At 38.3% G+C, this 14330-nt stretch overlaps 1 long non-coding RNA gene across 16 annotated transcripts in view; it reads right to left on the bottom strand.

The window, feature by feature from the left end:
- Nucleotides 1–14330, bottom strand: part of LOC144320747 (uncharacterized) — a 37583-nt gene that overhangs the window by 11132 nt on the left and 12121 nt on the right. For 2 of the 16 annotated variants that reach the window (XR_013386353.1, XR_013386357.1), the window contains exons 3-6: nt 8811–13085; nt 6986–7144; nt 5978–6134; nt 4232–4301 (exon numbers count right to left, since the gene is read on the bottom strand). The exons of 1 other annotated variant lie outside the window; for it this stretch is intronic. This is a non-coding gene — a long non-coding RNA (uncharacterized LOC144320747). 13 more of the 16 variants (XR_013386359.1, XR_013386362.1, XR_013386358.1 and 10 more) reach the window with 10 other exon arrangements.

Here is a 14330-nt window from a genome sequence, read left to right as displayed (position 1 = left end):
TTTCTAATTCATTTGCACAACTAAGGAGATCTTGGGTGTTCTTTATATCCTTACTTTCTTATACAAAGTAGCATAGTATGGCTACTCTTTTACTCTTTGCTTTTTTCTCTTAACAGCATATCCTGTGAATCAGTTCTTATGCATCTTCTTCATTCTTTTAGACAGCTTTATAGTACTCCATTTTGTAGATCTGTCATAGCTTATTCAATCACTATTCTATGGAGAGGCCATTAGGTTGTACCCCCCCCCCTTTTTTTAACAATTATAAACCTTGCTATAATAAATAAACTTGTACATAAGCATTTTTTGCATCATTAAGGTATATCTTCAGAAATAGGATTGCTGAACCAAAAGTCAACAGATATGTTGTTAGGTATTGCCAAATTTCTCTCCCAAAGGGTTAATTTTGTTTAATATTCTGTATGACAAAATGGAAAGCATGCACAAAGAGCATTTTTGCTGCATGCCAAGTATAATGGCTGCCTTGTAGAAAAGCCTTTGTGCAAATATTTAAATTGTGAGCTAAACTATACATTTTTTTTCTCATAAAACACCAGTTTTTATTTAAAAAAAAAAAAAACCCAACTGACATACCAAAAATGGTTACTTAGACTTGGGAATTTGGCAGGTATTTTCACAAGCACTAAGAAAGTGAGCTTAAGGGAGAAAATTACAGTATTTGTTGCCAATAATGAAATCCAAGGTTTCAAGCAAAAATTAGAATTTTTTAAAGCTTGTACCCATCACTGTATGTTTTCCAAAACTTAAAGATTTTTGGATGAGATTTGTGGTGATATTTACTGATGTGATTTTTGATATTGTATAATGAAATATATCTTTGGAAGAGCTACATGACTCAGTGAACCAACATATTCTAAATGATCAATTTATGTTATGAAATCATGCATACGTAAGAGATCCACTCAAAAAGCAAGATAGACCTAAGGATGTAATTTCAGATTCCACATTGCAAATAACCTTTAAGAAGTTCTCATTTATCAAGTTCTGGTGTAATACCAAAGAAGAATATCCACAATTATCTGCAAAAGCTGTTAAATGACTTCTCCTTTTTCCAAGTACATTTTTGTGTGAAGTCAGATTTTCTTCATATACTTCAACCAAGCCTAGATATCACAACAGACTACATGAAGAAGCAGCTATGAGAATTTTCTTCTAAATCAGATATTAAAGACTTGTAAAACTGTATCATTCTTATCATTTAAACATTTTTTAAATAGTTTTATCCAAGAAAATATTTTACTTATATTAACATGTAATGGTTTTATTATTGTTATTTTTGCTTTCTTTTTTTTTTTTTAAATTCGGCTAACACATATATAACACAGAATACACCATTTGAACAATTTTCAAGCACACAATTTTGTGATACTAATGACATCACTCCAAACAGAAACTCTGTGCCCATTAAGCTATGACTTCCCATTCTCCTCCTCCCTTAGTCCTAGCTAACTGGTGCCCTCTTGCTTTTCCTCACTATGAATTTGCCTTTTCTAGATATGCCATACAATAGAATTATGTAATTTTTTTTCTTTTACTTGACATGCTTTCCAGGTTCATCCCTGTCATAGCACGTATCAAACTTCATTCCTTTTTAGGGCTGAATAATATTCCATTGTAAGTACATAAGACATCTGTTTATCCATTCCCTTATTGATGGACATTTGGGTCATTTTCACCTTTTGGCTATTGCAAAAAATGCAAAAATGCTGCAATGAGCATTGGTTTACAAGTATCTGTTTGAATCCCTGATTTCAATTCTTTGGTGTATATATACCCAGGAGTAGAATTATTGGATCATATGGTAATTCTATGGTTAGCTCTTTGATGAATTATTCACAATGAGTTACTTATGAATGAGAATACAAACATTTAAAAAATTTCCGCTTTAATGTCTACTATAGTAAGCATTGATAGGTATAATCCACACAAACAAAAGGTACTTGGGGTCCTCAATAATTTTTGCTGGTGTAAAGGTTCCTGAGATGAAAAATTGTTCGGCCAGAGAAGTACATCCTCTGGGCAGCTGAAGCCCAGGTATGTCAATTCTTGACACCCAGAGGAGAACCCAAAGTAGCAATAGAACTTTGTTGACTCAGTCTCTCCAGCTTTTATTTTCCTATCAGTTTTGTGTTTTGTTTTGTTTTCTTTCATTTGTGTATTTTGTTTATGGCTGAGAAGTTATTACCCAATGGTGGAAGCAATGATTGGGAATTTGATTTTATAGTCTAGTCATTTAATGATCTCTGTAAATTAATTAATAAATTATATTTTTATAAATAAAAATATAAAATTATATTTTTTGTTATGTAAAGAGATGATAGAGAATTTGGTTGATTAGGCTTGTTTGTCTATTTGTTTATTTCAAGCTCAAACAATTTTGCACCCACCAAGAAGGAAAACAGCTCTTCAATATCTAGACCAATGAATGTTTGTCTTTCTTTCTTTTCTTTCTTCTTCTTCTTTCTTTCTTTCTTTTTCTTTCTTTCTTTCTTTCTTTCTTTCTTTCTTTCTTTCTTTCTCTCTCTCTCTCTCTCTCTTTCTTTCTTTCTTTCTTTCTTTCTATTGATTTTATTTATTTGAGAGAGAGAGAGAGAGATAGCACGAGCAGGGGAGAGGTAGAAGCAGACTCCATGCTCAACATGGAGCCTGATGTGGAGCTCGATCCCAGGACCCCAAGATCATGACCTGAGCCAAAGGCAAATGCTTAACTGACTGAGCCATGCAGATGCCCCAGTGTTTGTGTTTCTATGCATGTTATGTCTCAACGTGGCAAAAACTACAGACTTGAAGTTCTAAGCTTACTTTGTGTCTATATGTTGATGTGTCCATTGTTCAGACTTTTAACTCCTGTAAGTGTGATATATTTTTACCTTGAGACAGTCTTTATAAATTACATTATCAATTATTTTAAAGAATCTCTGTTCTGATTGACTTAAAGAGAAAAGTAAGTGCTTATATAAATCAAATACTCTTAAAATTTTAATATGAGAGGATTGAATTTCTAATTCTTTAAACGTGCTACACTAAGAAAAAAATCCTGAAAGAAACTAATTCAAAGATATTTTAAGAAACCAAGTTCATATAATTAAGGTAAACATTTGGCAAATAAAACTAATTTAATATGTATGGTTTAATAGGACAGTCATGCCCTCTTTGATCTTCCAGTGTTGATAATAAAAGCATACATTTCATTCTATTTGGGTGTATTTTTCGTATGGTTATACAGGTTACTGATTAAATAAACTAACAATACTCTTATAAAATGTGAATTTGTGTTCAACAAAATTGAATTATGATTTTCATAATTTTATTTCAAGAAAAATTGTTCTGTAGCATGTTGGCATAAAGATGACTTCCAAGATTCCTAGGTAGCTTAAAACCCTGAGCGGTATTAAATTGAGTTAATGAATGGATAGTCATTGAATATCTAGATAATTCCTAAAATAAGATAAAATGCTGAAACATATAATGAATTATATGCTCTAGAGGGACTATATCTATGGGTCATGTTAGTGTGCATATTTATTTTTGCTACCTTAAGAACATATAAAAGAGAAATGCATGGCTACATAAAAGTTTTTCATTCATGAGCTTTTCTAGCTTGCTGTCATGCTGGCATATGGCAAAGTTCTCAATTATCACCACATACCCACTTTTCTCTATGAATGAGAAGTTAGTTGCTTTTTATTAAAAGTTATAATATGTGTAGTTGCACCTACACTTAGGAGCAATAGTGACAGAGAAATCCAATTGCATAAATACTTTGATTTTTCAAAGAAAAAGAGTAGTTTTATCCTAAAGAATCAATCCTCAGTTTGTTGGTCTCCAGATCATTCTACTCTTCAGACTTGTTGAGGACCCCAAAGGGCTTCTGCATATGTGGGTATAACTATCAATATCATATTAGCAATTAAAACTGAGAATTTTAAGGATACTGGTCTATTATTTAATTTGAGGAGGGTAGTAATGAACAAATTGCATGTTTACATAAATGACATCTCAGAATTATAAAACATTTTGTTTTGATCTCCTAAGATCTATTATAATGCGAAGTGTCAACTTCTTCCAGAATATGAAAGAAGATAATGAAACGAAAAATTCAGAATGTGAATTCTATTTAGCTTTGCTAATAATACCTGAATCTTAAAAGAAGTTATGAAATATGTTAAAATCATAGCAAATTTCACTCTGTTTTGATGCGTTTGCTTACCTGGTTTATTGAGAATGCCTTTGTTTACTATGTGAATGGTGAAATTTTTTTCATTTTCTATGTAAATCACCTAGAGAGAAAAGATTTTGCATCTTACTGGAATAATTTTCTGTTTTATGTGGACTTTATTATGTTTTTGATTATTTAAAGAGAAAAAAAGAACAAATTTTCCTTTTTATGAAAGTAAGGTTCTTTCTAATTGCAGTGTCATCCATGTATATTTTTTAAAATATTTATTGTCACTTTGATTAAGTAGGAAATCAAATAATATTTCTCAGACATCTATGAGCCTATTTTAATCAGTTGTCTAAACTCCTCTGACAACTTTTGTAAATTGTGCCTCCTCAAAATGAGATCCTAAATGTAGAAAAAAATCAAAACTGTCAGGATGTTTTCTACACTTAAAGCCATCTTTGAGATTTTCCAGAGAACCCTTAGAAAAACTCACAATTTTTTTTTTTTTTTTTTTACTTTATAAAAAGAAAAGTCCTACAAATAATTAGGTTTGTTTGATATGTGACTATGGTGAGAGTTTTTTGGGAAGAACTGTCAGCAGAGACACTCAGCCTGCCCTGGGTTAAATTGGTATAAATAAAATGATATTTTATTTAATAAATACTTTAAAAAGTGTATGCTTTGTGGGACATCCCTGGAAATATGTCAGTGTTCTGGATTCCTATAATATGTTTTGGCCCCAGTGAAAACACTGATCAAAACTCTTAAGAAATAGTTTCTTTCAAGTTTTCCTATATTTATTAGTGTCCTGGAGATGCTTTGCCTAATATATGAAGGCCACAGCAGTATGGGGTTATCAGTCATAAATAGGTATTATTTGAAATACTTAGTCAAACTTTATTTCTTTAATTTGAATCTAGAGGCTTCTAGGCCATTGGTTCTCAGTCAGAAATGTACATCATTGAATATTACCCATGGAATATGGTAAATGAATGGCAATGTAAATGCTCATTTATATTTTTTATAAAAATAAGATCCAGATTTACTGACACTCTTTACTTGATATTTTTGGTGCACTCTTGGTAAATTGTGTATATTATGTCTCAGGATTACTATATGCTCTATCTCAAGATTCTTTTCCTTTACAAAATTATATTCATACATTTTGATAAACCAAATGCAGTATTCACTGGTTTCTTTGGAAAGAAGCTTAGCTTAGAGATGGTTGTCTAAATTTTTTAAATGATTTTATTATCTTTGTTTTGCTTATCATGAGATCTTCTTCATTTCAAAATTATCAGTGATAAATTAACCACAGCCATTCTGAATCTTTGTTATCTACAAACAGTTTTTGTTTTAAGCTAATCTCATCTCTGAGGTGATGCTATGAGGGAAGGGTCAGACTTATGTCTTGAACAAAGGCCAGTCTCAGAGTCTCATTGAAAAGGACTTTACCAGGTCCTTCAATTGATGGACATTTCAAATAACAGACTCTTAGGTGCAGACTTAAGAAGTGACATCCCTTAGATAACTTTCAGACTGTATCAGTGATCCGAGTCAAGGTTTACAAAACTCTTTTCAGTTCCCAAGATCCAGTAGAACAAGAATTAACTATCAGACTAAATAAACCAAAAAGGGAAATTTTATTATGGTTATCTGGAATACTGCTCATTTAAAAAAAAATTATCTTCCAGATCTATAAGAAAGCCATTTCTCTTTCCTTTTACACTTCTATAACACAATTCAGTAAATTCTGCTTTTGTAAACAGAAACAGATTTTAAGTGGGGCACCTGGGTGGCTCAGTGGTTGAGTGTCTGCCTTTGGCTTTCCTCGTGATCCCAGGGTCCAGAGATTGAGTCCTGTATTGAGTCCCTGCAGGGAGCCTGCTTCTCCCTCTGCCTATGTCTCTTCCTCTCTCTGTGTTTCTTGTGAATAAATGAATAAAATCTATTAAAAAAAAAAAAGAAACAGATTTTAAGTGATATCTGATTCTCACTGGGTCCCCAGAACTCAGAAACACTAAAGAATCTCCTCACTTTTCATGGCAATACAGTTATTTGAATAGTTTGCAGCCTTCCTTTTTACCAGGATATAATTGCACACATTGATTATGCAATATGGGCCTTATCTGAAGGGTCATTTAGTCAGATATGCCCACCACTTTGTTTTAGCTGTACTTACAGAACTCCAAAACTCAGGAAAGCTAGCCTGGCTCCTGGCTGGCAGGCTCCCAAGCCTTTCAGGTGGTTAGGAAGGGCACTTCTAGCAGACCAGGAACTATAGGATATTTAGGGAACTTAAGAAGAGAAGAATTCACCTAAATTCATAGGTATAGCAGTAAAATTCAGTGGAGACCATTTCTTAGAACTGGTTTCCTAGTCTCAAAATAATAAGTAGTAGAGGCTTTTAAATCCATCTGAGGGATCCCTGGGTGGCGCAGCGGTTTAGCGCCTGCCTTTGGCCCAGGGCACGATCCTGGAGACCCGGGATCGAATCCCACGTCAGGCTCCTGGTGCATGGAGCCTGCTTCTCCCTCTGCCTATGTCTCTGCCTCTCTCTCTCTCTCTCTCTGTGTGACTATCATAAATAAATTTAAAAAAAAAATCCATCTGAGATTTCTTTTGAAAATTCTCAGACAGAAGTTAATTTTATGACATTAGCAGTTGTTCAATACTATATAGCTCAAGATTTACAAAGCAAACTTAAGGAAGCCTATATGTTTATGAATATCCTTGCTGCATTTATGTAAACAATCAAGCCAATCAAGCCAAACTTAATTGAAATCAATCTTGGTATACCTGGATGGCTCAGTTGGATAAGCAACACTCTTGGTTTCAGCTCAGGTCATGATCTCAGGGTCATGAATCAAGCCCCATGTCAGGCTTCACACTCAATGTGGAGTCTGCTTGAGATTCTCTCTCCTTCTGTCCCTCCCCCTGCTTTCATGTGCTCTCAGTCTCAAAATAAATTTAAGAAGAAAAAAGAAAAAGAAATCAATTTTATTTTGTGGTCAAGAACAATCTTTCCTTGAGATTCTATAATCATGAGAAATGAAGAGAGACTATCAGAAAAAAATTGTGACAGGGGAATCCCTGGGTGGCTCATCAGTTTAGTGCCTGCCTTTGGCCCAGGGTGTGATCCTGAGGTTCTGGGATCGAGTCCCACATCAGGCTCCCTGCATGGAGCCTGCTTCTCCCTCTGCCTGTGTCTCTGCCTCTCTCTCTATCTCATGAATAAATAAATATTTTTTTTTTAAAAAGAAAAATTGTGACAGACTTTGAAATGTACCAAAGAGGGGCACCTGGGTGTCCCAGTCAGTTTAGCATCTGACTCTTGGTTTCAGCTCAGGTTGTGATCTGAGGGTTGTGAGATTGAGCCCCAAGTTGGGCTCCACACTCAGCAGGATCTGCTTAGGATGGGACTTTCTCTCCCTTTTCCTGTGTGCACCTCTCCCTCACCCCTACTCATGTGTACTCTCTCTCTTTCTCCCAAATAAGTAAATAAATCTGAAAGGAAGAAAGGAAGGAAAGAAGGGAGGGACGGAGGGAGGGAGGGAGGGAGGGAGGGAAGGAGGGAGGGAGAGTGAGAGAGAGAGAAAGAGAGAGAGAGAAAGAAAAAGAAAGAAAGAAAGGAAAAAGAAAGAAAGAAGAAAGAGAAAGAAAGAAAGAAGAAAGAAAGAAAGAAAGAAAGAAAGAAAGAAAGAAAGAAAGAAAGAAAGAGAAAAAAAGAAAAAGAGTACCAAAAAAAAAAAATTGCTGGCAGTATTCATTGGCAAACTATGTGTCATCCAGAGCATACCATTTTGGCTTATCTGATTCTATGAAATTTAAACCTTTCATCGTCTTAGATTCTATTTTTACAATTCTGTTATCTTTTAAAATAATAACAAGACAAATAATTATTGTCTATAAACACGCAAATTCATTCTATCTGATGGAGGAACAGGTGATCCCTTCCCCACCACTAGTATGGAAAAAACAGTTTTGTAAGTATCTGTGCGTTCATTTCATGGACTACGTTTGTCTCTGCTCTTGGAATTCTCCTTTGAGGCAGTTGTAACATCTTGCAGATTTCCTTATTAGTTAATAAATTAAATATCTGACATATATTTATATATGACATATATATATTTATATGACAGTCATGGTTTTATCTTTAAAAAAATTATCTGTTAACGTTAAATTCTTTACTTTGTTCTTGTGCTGTAAATGATTATATTTATTATTTATACATGATTGGAAAAGAGTTAAATTGTCCACAGTCAGCTGGCTGATGTAATAATGTTAGTTTAGTAGACACACTCAATGTTAACATTTATTAATTTTGAATCTACAGGAAGTTGCTTTCTGTGTTGGAACTAATAATTGTATTTTAGGCATCAAACATTCTTGCAGGTGCTTGAAAAACTCTTAAGCCCTATGTACTGTGCTTGTGGGGTAAAATAACTGAATAGTCACTCAATAAACGTCTGTTAAATAAATGAATGAGTAAATTGAAAATAATATCCACCATTTCAGTGGCACTTCTTAAGTGCCATGCACTCATTTATATCCTAGAAATAAGGAATAGAACATGAGAAGCAGATAGGTGGAGGGATTTGTTGGATATTAGTATTGTTCTTACCATTGATAGGTGAGGAACAGGCTGAGGTTGCATACTCGGCTTGCCTGGAACTCCCCAGTCCTGAGTGCCCAAGCGATATTCGAACCCGTTTCTGACCTCGGAGTCTGCCTTTCCATTACTCAAAATATGGTAGTAGGTCTGAGGCCTGCTCTCCTAAGGCAGTCACACCCAGATGACTCAAACCTTCCCCTTTTGGATCTTCAACCCTCCAACACCACCATCCTCATACCTGGCTGAGGAGACATCTGACTAGAAAGCACTGCGCTCACGGGTATTGGATTTCAGTTATGTGAGCCACGCTTACAACCCTGGCCCTGCCAGAAGCTATGTGTTCTCGAACAAGTTACTCAATCCCTCTGTTAAAATAAAATAATAATAATAATAATCTAACCCTAAGAGTTGTTGTGAAGGAAAATGAGATAATGCATGTAATGGGCTTGGCATATTTCCTAGCACAGAGTAAGTGCTCAGTAAGTGGTAGTCATGGAAACATCTGCCCCAGATTCCTGCTCCTCTGTGACCTCATCTATCCTCTGAACCACTGCAGTCTGAGCGGCAGGACTGGGATAGGAAGGAGGAATTGGTGGTGGGAAGGCACATTTTGCATAAGCATTTACATATTTTAAAGACTCTTTATTTCACAATGGAAAAAGTCTTTTGAAGCAAGGTTGTACAATCTAGTGACAATTTTAAACAAATTCAAATTGGAAAGGTACAAGAGAGACCACAAAGGAAACAGGAGGAGTCCAGCCTGGATGGGTCTAAATCCCAGAGGCCCTGAGCCAACCAGGCTCCAAATCCAGCTTTAACTGCTCCTTGTGCAGAGAGCATGAGTCCTTCCCCAGCCTCCGCAGTAACTGGGAAGTGGGAGAAGCAGACATCATAGGGCATTCAAGGACCAGACCTACCCTAAGCCAAATATTCAAGTCTGGGTCCCAGTCTCTTCCCGAGGAAATTATTTCTCAGCAGATGGAGCAAAACAAGTACAACTTGTGTTAGTGAAAAATGAGCCTGTCTCTAGTGTGGACAAAGTCCCAAAGTAAGGCTCAGCAAAAGCAGTCACTGTGACTCCCATTGTTTTTGTCAGCCCCTGTGGTTTTAGCTGCTGTGTCCTGCAACCAGGGGGGCTCTGGGTAAATGCTGACATCCCAGGATGGCAAACCAGGAACAGATTGGGGAACAGGGGGTCTTAATCATTGCTGAGTTAGTAGGACTATGATCAGTGTTCTCTGAGGGCTGGCCTTGTGGGTTATTTTTTTTTTCATGTATTTATTCATAGAGACACACAGAAAGAGACAGAGACAGGCTGAGGGACAAGCAGGCTCCCTGCAGGGGAGCCAAAGGCAGACATTCAACCACTGAGCCACCTAGACATCCCCCGCCTTGTGGTTCTTGATAATTGCATCTTAGAAGAGTTTGAGACTGCTCAGGGAGGGTTTGTGGTGGTGGTGGTGGTGGGGAGATGTCATCCTACAGGGACAAGAAGGGGCCTATTGATCACAACCTCCAGTGAAGTCCCCCAGACATACAAATCCCACACCTGCAGTTGAGACTTGCCCTGGCAGATGCAGTGTGGCCTAAAGGAGGAGCTTGGGCTTTGTGTGCTACCAGCAAAACCCTGGGCTCAAACCCAGCTCAGTCACTGCCCAGCAGGAGGACTTAATTTTAAGTTTCAGTGATCTCTTGTCTCTTCTGTACATGCAATCTCTGTATTCCAATTGGATTCCCCCATAAGTGCTCTCCCATTAAAAAGAACAAGCTCTCACTCAACACCCTCCTTCTCCTCCAACGGACACCCTCCGTCTCTCCGCCCTGGCAAAACTAAGGATCTGGAAACCTGGCTGCTTTTGTTAACATCTCATTCTCAGTCACCCCAGATCCGGTTCTTTCCTCCACCCAGACAATGCACACAAAGGCTAGTAATGATCTGCAAGTTGCTAAACACAGCAGACAGTTTTCCATTCTCATCTCATGTAATCTCTGAGTAGCATTTCATACTTTAGAGACTCCCTTGGATGTCTCAAGTCAGTTGACCTCTCAGCCTAGTCCTCCAGTTGGTCCTGATGGTGCACCCTAGCTCAGGATTGGGACTATCCTTTAATAAGCTGCAGCAGCCAGAATTAATCCGGATCCATACACATCTCCTCCTCTCCTGCCCTCTACATCTAACCCACCAACAGGTACTCCTGAGCTTATCTGCTAAATAGGTCCTAAGTGTGTCCATTTCCTTCCATCTTCCTGCTATCATTCTGAGCCAACATCATATTTCACCTGGTCAACAGTATTGACCTTTTCATCAGTCTTCCCCGCACATCCTTTCCCCCAAGTGGCTATTGAATATTTGAAAAATAAAAGCCTAATGAAATGTTCTATAGTGTAAATCTGATCCCCTCCCCACATACTAACACAGGTAAATGCATGTAAACACATGCACACTCACCCTTTTAAAAGTTCATCAATGATTTTCCATTGCTCTTAGAATCCAGATTCAAATACTTGAGTAAATTATTTATTTTGGCTTTTAAGATTCAGCGAGAACTGGCCCCAGTTGGGCTACCACATTGTCCAAATTCAGAGGCTACCACTCACATCAGCCTTCTGGATGAAGACTACCCTTGAAGTTGTGCAGTACTCAGCCTACACAGCTGTACACCAGGCCCTGGGTCCTGACCTACCTCCCCAGCCTCATTCTAGTTTCTTAAATATGTCTGGCTCACTCTAGCCAACAGGATTTGAACATGTTCTATTTGGGACCCTCTCCCCACCACCAATTCTTTCCCTTGGTTAGTTTCTAATTCAAAGTCTCTTCTTCAGCACAGCCTTTGGTATAGATTAGGATCCTGGAAGAAACCGGAACACTCCAAGAGGGTGATGAAAGGGAGTTTAATGAGGGGACTAGTTGCAGAGTGAGGGCACATAAGCGTCACAAGAGTGATGATTACTGTTATGTGACTCTCTCCCCAGTGGCAGTGGGCAAAGTACAACTATTGCAAGCACATAACCCCCTCCTCCAGGATTAGTACATTTCCTTACTGCTTCTCACCACACCTCCTTCCTCAACTAAAAAAAGTTCCCAAAGGTCAATCAGAATCATTGTCCCAGTTGCCCAAAAGCACATACAAAAAGACCTCTTACTAACTTTGCCATGCATCCTTTGCCATTTATAAATGTGCAGTTAGGAAAGTATGAAGTCGTCATTTCCAGTCATGTTCTTTTAATTTGTGGCGGGGATAAAGGGGATGGTCTTCCATTACCCCAATGCTTTTGCTCCTTCCTAACTGATTATAACTCTTTATCCCTGTAATCTTTACATAATATCTATAGGGCAAAAGTGGTCTTTTTTTTTTTCTTCTTTCCTTCCTTTTTTCCTTTCTGTAGATTCCCTGTATCTCCTCCTCCTGAAATCCCAGTCACTGTAGATTTCCTCACCTCTCCAAACAGATGGCCCAGTGCCATTAACTTTGTAGTTTCATCTTTGAAAGATCTAATCTTTGTATTCCCTTCTCTACTTTCCTTAACTTTTTAATAACAGAGACATGTCAGAACGAAATTGCTTCTGGTCTGGAACAGGCTGTGCTCTTGATAACACGTATATCACTGAGGCGGGGGTGACTTCACTTTTACTTGACACAAACCCAATCAGGAGATGAGAACTCTGATGATATAAGTCTTTATCTGTGGCTTACAGTTGGTAGGGAAGTAGAAATGATATTAATGTACGTATATCTCCTTGTGATCCCCACTAAAGAGAGAGAGAGAGAGGAGAGAGAGAGAGAAGAAATCCCTGACATTTATCTCTTAAACAAGACATGTGAAGAGCCAAATGCCATTTGACAGGACAAATATTTACTGTGCCTGCAAACAGCCCTGAACATCAGTGCAGGGAAGGCAAAGACTCTGAGCCAAGGCTGATCAAAGTTCAGCAGAGATACCAGGTCCCAAGAGCAGGGGATTAAGGGCATCATTTAACACCAAACCGTAGACAAGATTTGTCTCGTTGGCTCCCTATTCAAACTGGGCATTTTATTTTCATTTCCTGGATTCTCCACGGGCTCATGTTCTTCAGGGCAAGTGGCTGCGAGCCCTTTTCATTCTCCTAAACTCTGATCTCTTGGCCGATCTTTCACACAGCAGTCAGCTGGATTACAGGGTTGCCAGAGTTCCTGTGAAGATTTGCTAGTTCTCCTCCAGAAAGAAAATTGACTCCTGAAGACCCACAGGACCATCACCACTAATAGCAAGCAATGAGATGAGAGACCCGTCTAGAAACCATGGCTGGAAAAAGCAGGCAGAGGCATTTTTTTGCAGCAGCGTCAGCAGCAAGCCACATGGGGGAGGGCTGGGGGGAATTTCCACTAACAAGCTTGACAGTTATTCTGTAACTTGTAGAGAAGTCCTGCTTGCTTCAGCAGCATTAGGTTTTAGACAGAAGGGTCTGATTAACAACCTCCTGGAGCAGTGGTGTTAATTGACACTGGCCACAAAGGCTTCTGAGAAGTTTTATCTTCAGCCTTTCGTGTGAAATCCTTTAAGTGCCCTGGCTGCAGGCAGCATTCAGGAACAACTCTTTATCTATGGGGGCCCTAGAATCCTGGCAGACCTTTCCCAGGAAAGTGGGGTGCAGCTGGAGGGTGCGTCTGGACCACTTGTTCCGGGTGCCCCCTAGTTTGGTGACTCAGTGAGCTGTGTAATCTCTCATGCTTCACGTTTCTCACTAAGATGCTGGGGAGGAATTAAATGAGAAAATGTATCTAAAGCTCTTATGTGACCTGGGACTTTCGTGGCAAGCGTTCATCAAATGTTAGCTCTCGCTATTACCATTTTTGACGAATGCCAGACCAGAGGAGTTATCTGCTTTGGTCGGGATCAAAGGAGTTGGGTACGTAGACTTTCCGTTTTACGGGATGAAAAGAGTTTCTGGCCATGGATGGTGGAGACAGTTGCAGACAACATTATGAATCACTTCAATACCACTGAACTGTACGCTTAAAAAGGGTTAAAATGCTCAATTTTATGTGTCTTTCACCAGGATAAAACATTGAAAAAAATCCAAATAAATAAAAAGAATTAAACAAAGGAGCTGAGTATGGCAGATGGAAGAATGGCCTCCCCAAAATGTCCTCGTCATAATCCCTAGGAACTGTGAATGGGACCTTACACAACCAAAGCAGCTTTGCTGATGTGATTCATTTAAGAATCTGGAGACGGGGCAATTCAGTTCACGCGGGTGGATCCAGTCACAGGGGTCCTCATCTAAGAGAGAGGGAGGAGATTCAGAGAAGAGGGTGTGAAGATAAAAGCAGAGGATACTAAGAGAGAGGACACTACCCTGCTGGCTTTGAGGATGAAGGAAGGCAGTCAGGAGTCAAGGAACACAGATGGCCTCTAGAAGCTGGAAAAGGTAAGGGACCAGAGTCTCCCCTGGAGCTTCTAGAAGGAACTCCCTGTGCCAGCACCTTGATCTTAGACCAGTGAGACTTCTGACCTTCAGAAATGTAAATAATAAATACATAGCATTTT

Source organism: Canis aureus, chromosome 9 (assembly GCF_053574225.1).
Source record: "Canis aureus isolate CA01 chromosome 9, VMU_Caureus_v.1.0, whole genome shotgun sequence".
Classification (NCBI taxonomy): domain Eukaryota; kingdom Metazoa; phylum Chordata; class Mammalia; order Carnivora; family Canidae; genus Canis; species Canis aureus.
The sequence above is the reverse complement of the archived record's forward strand: the minus strand, read 5'-3'. Positions and strand labels throughout refer to the sequence as shown.